We start from the raw sequence: 4,815 nt of genomic DNA on the forward strand, positions 1-4,815 counted from the left end.
AAAAAAAAATGAATTAGCAAAACCTAATTGGTTACTATTTAAATAAAAATAAAGCAGTCAAAAATCATTAATTGTAAAAATACTATTTTGGATCTTATTTACTAATAAAGATACTTATTCTCATATCGCCATTATAAATTAGAGTATCAATTATTTCATACTTCTGTATTCATTTAGTAAAATTTTACGTTCTAGATATTACATTTTTCTCAGTTTTATCATGCAGATAATTATTAAATTTTTCTCAATCTTGAGTAGTAACAGTAAAATTTTAAAGAAGAAATAAATAAAATGTTGGAAATTAAACCGATTGTTTTTTTTTTCTTTCAAAAAAGGGTAATTATTGCCCGTGTAAGGCACACAATATTCGATGGAAGTAAATTTTATGAAAAAATTATCGACTAACCTTTAAAAACAGATTTTCAATTTTAAATCTGCACCCGAAATCTCATATAACAGCCGTTTCAGGTGTTACCTCGCACTGCCCTTGATTGTAAATCGGTACCATCGAAACGTAAGCAGTCAGAGCCAAAAGAAAAAAAAATGAACCGTGCGGCCTCAATTGGCATAGCCGATTAGCCATTCTGATTAAAGGCTTCAAGTAGGAAGAGTAACATGAATAAATCTCTTCATTTAATAATATTTTCAGAATTATTATTTTGCATGTGTATCGAAAGCCTGGAGAAGAATTATAAAATTTTCTACAGGTTAAAATGCCTCAAGTATGTATTATGATTTATGAGAAAATTACCTAAAAATTATTTTTTAACCATCTTCTAAATTCCGCTTTTTGCCCTACTGGCGCTAAGTGGGCTAAAGTGAAAAATTCAATGAAAAAATCATAAAACATTTGATGGGAATGACCATGACCTTCATGCTTATTTCAAGGTCATCTTAACTTTTTTTAATAATGACTCTTTTTTGACATTGGCAATTGCAAGAGCGGAAAATTATACGTTAAAAGGTGTAGTCAGGTCATAGGTAAGATTTTTTTATTCAATATTACTGAATAATGATTCAGTATTACATTCAATATGACTCATTTTCATTAATTTTTTTATCATTTTATTATAATTGTATAAATTAATTAATTTTTCAATTAAAATTAAATTAGTCCATAAGAACGCGTTGAAAATGGATAGGCCGATAACACAGAGCTTCACTGTTATTGTTCTCCCGTTTTTTTATTAATTGACAAAATATAAGAATAAGAAAATAATATCAGAACAATAACAGTTAAGCTCAGTGTTATCTGCCTATGCAATTTCAGCGCGTGCTTACAAACTAATTTGATTTTAATCAGAAAAACTGCTTTATTCATACAATTATAATAAAATTATAAAAACATTGATGAAAGTAAGTAATATTGAATGTTTACACTACTAGAATATTGTGTGCGCTACGCGCGCAATAAGTGTTTTTTTTTATTACACATTTAAGCCATTTACCTTTCGGGGTAGACGTGACTCACTCGGTAGGGGAAAGGAGTAGTGTGTGGAAGGGATAAAGATTTTTCAGATTGATCCAGAATTCTCGTACTATTTAAGTAAATAACACGTTTGTTATGCAACACTGCTCCGACCCAGGTTGCTGATCAATCTCTTTAGCAATCACCCCAAGCGAAGAACCTCACGAAGTCGTTATGTAAGGTTCCCCACTTGGGTCCTTTAGTAGCCAAGGTCTTTTGTTTCAGATGTAATTCACTCTACTGACACTCTTTTTATTAACTATTTGCCGGCATACTTTCCTGTCCTAGCATACTTCTCTAGCTTCTTTAATGTCCATGCATTTTTTCATGCAGGCTCTCGTGTTTCTGCGACTTTTTATGTCTCTTCTAAGTAAGGTTTCATTCACACATTATAACCATTCTTTCCGCGGTCTACCTCTGGGCACGCTGCCATTCACTTTACCTTGATACACTTGTTTCGTTAGTCGTTCATTTGGCATTTTCTCAACATGTCCGAACCATCTTAACCGATTTCTTTCCCATGTGTCCACTAGCGTCCCTTCTGCACCACATTCTTTTAGAATTGTCTCGTTACTTACTTTGTCCATCAGGGTATTCCCACATATTATGCGCATGAATCTCATGCCAATTGCGTTAATTTTACTCTTTCCTTCTTCTTGAATAGTCCATGTCTCGTTACCGTATAGCACTGTCGGTACAAATATGGAATTATGTATTGCCATTTTAGCTTTATTTGATATATTTTTACTTCTGATAAGGGGACCTGCTCTACCAATAATCTTCTTACCTTCATTTATTCGCCTATCTAATTCCTCGTCTATCTTCCCATCCCTAGTAAATAAGCTACCAGATATACGAACTTATCAACCTGTTCAATTCTGTTATCATTTAATAGAATCTTGCATAGTGTTTTCTCATTCTTTCCTTCGAACACCATAGTTTTTGTTTTATTTGCGTTAATTTTGAGGCTCATGCTCTTCATGCTTGCATCTAGTTAATGCAACATTCTCTGTAAGTCTTCGATAGACTCTGCCATAATAACCTTATCATCTGCGAACGCTAATCCACGTACCCTTACTGTTTGGAGATCCACACCCTCTTCGTCGAAGAGAGCCATTATTAAACACTTGTCCATAAATAATATAAATAACCATGAAGACATAACGCATCCTTGTCTAATTCCTTGAATAATATCGAAACAGTCACTCAGTTTCACATTTACTCTTACACTCGCTTTGCTACCTGTTTATATTGTTTTTATAGCTTGTAGGATCCATCTACTGACTCCATACTCTTTCAGGACTTCCCAAAGCTTTTTCTAGGTCAATAAATGCACAGAAAACTTTTTTTCCTACTCTCAAACTTTTTTCTGTTATTTGCCTTAAGCTGAATATTTGATCCGTACATTACCTTCCTGGCATAAACCCACTTTGGACTTCCCAAATCTTTGCTTCTGTTATTTTCATTACCCTAAGAATAAGTATTTTTTAATATATTTTACTTACGGTGCTTAATAAGTTAATCCCTCTGTAATTATTGCACTCGCTTTTATCTCCCTTTCTCTTGTATATTGGTACGATAATCGCTGTTTTCCAATCGTCTGGGACGTCTACCATCTCGAAACATAAATTTATCAATTCGCACACTCTATGTTGTATGTACTCGCCACCGTGTTTAAGCATTTCAGCGTTAATACCGTCTACCCCGGCAGCCTTACCGTTTTTCAAGTTCTTAATTACATCCCTAACCTCAGTGACACAGACTTTCTCAATTGAGTTTTCCATCGCATCGTGTTCAACATCGCAGTTGTGGTGTCCTATAGCTTCATCTCCAAATTGTGTTCGGAAATAGTCTCTGAAAGCCTCTGGTATTCGGTCTGCGTTATTTACCATTTCCCCCCTACTATTTCTCATGTTGACAATTTCTCTACTTTTGTTTCCTTTCATTTTTTTATAAAGTAGTTTCCTGCTTCCTTCAAATTTGTTTTGTATTTTTATCTCTTCTTGTGCTCTAATTGTATCTTTACCTTCTTTAACTAATCGTTTAAGTATCCTGTTTTCGCGTCTATAATCATTTCTACGTCTACTTCTTTCTTCATTGCTAAGACCTTCAATATTCAAAGTTCTCTTGTACTCTTCTCTTTTTGCTTTTTGGGCAGTCTGGATTTCATCATTCCACCACGCATCACCAGATATTCTTCCTATAAATGCGGTACCACATACTTCGATCGTACATCTAACATGGATATCCCGTAACATTGTCCAGGCGCCCTCTATATCTTTGTTTTTATACGGTCCTCCGATGTTGCCCTATCTATGCTTTCAATTATCTTATTTTGGAAATCTATTCGCACATCCGGTTTCTGTAGGTTCTCAATTTTGATTCGCGTTTGTTTTGATTTTTTGGTTCTCGTTTTTCTCCATCCCCGACCTAAGTTAATTTTTGAGATCAGAAGGTAATGATCAGTATTGCATTCAGGACCCTTCATGACTCTTGTATCTTTGAATAACTCCCTAAGTCTTTCATCCGCAACAACAAAGTCTATTATACTGCGGCTATTTTCTTTAGACCAGGTGTACATGTGGATCATTTTATGCCTAAACCAAGTATTTGTAATGAACAGACCCCTTTCTAAGCATAAACCAACTAATTTATCTCCGTTATAATTTGTTCTTGGATCCCCAAAATTACCTAATACTCTATCAGTATCCTGATTTTGGATGCCCACCCAACCGTTTATGTCTCCTAGTAGAATTATTCTTTCCCCATGTTCGCAGATGTTTATTGTGTCATTTAAAGTGTCCCAGAAGGCGTCTTTTACTTCTCTAGGATCACTATCAACCGGCGCGTAGCATGCTATGATAAATAGTCTTCTGATTCCTACTTTCATTCTAGCCCACAGCAGTCTGGGAGACACGAAATCATGGTCTTCGAGATGCCGCTTTGCTCTTTCATTCAAAACCAGACCTAATCCTTGTTTACCATGTGATTCACAGTCTTCTACTGACCATATTTCAAATCCGCCTTTTAACATGCCGTTTTTTATGTCTTTGGTTTCGCATCCCTTTTTCTTTGTTTCAGACACACATAAAATGTCTAGTTTCTTCACGTCCATAGTTTCACGCAATTCTTTTATCTTTAGATCATATACTCTCCTAGAATTCCAAACGAAAAGGATTAACGTTAACAAAGTTGCTGAATTTTGAAGGAAATACTTCAGTTTTGAGCCAAGTAATAAAATTTTTGACAAAAAAAGAACCATTAACAACAAATTTCATTGTAGGCGTTTCGACTAAAAAGAATGAATATGCACATAAGCATACATACACACAAACGCACATACATAT

Source organism: Belonocnema kinseyi, chromosome 3 (genome assembly GCF_010883055.1).
Source record: "Belonocnema kinseyi isolate 2016_QV_RU_SX_M_011 chromosome 3, B_treatae_v1, whole genome shotgun sequence".
Classification (NCBI taxonomy): Eukaryota; Metazoa; Arthropoda; class Insecta; order Hymenoptera; family Cynipidae; genus Belonocnema; species Belonocnema kinseyi.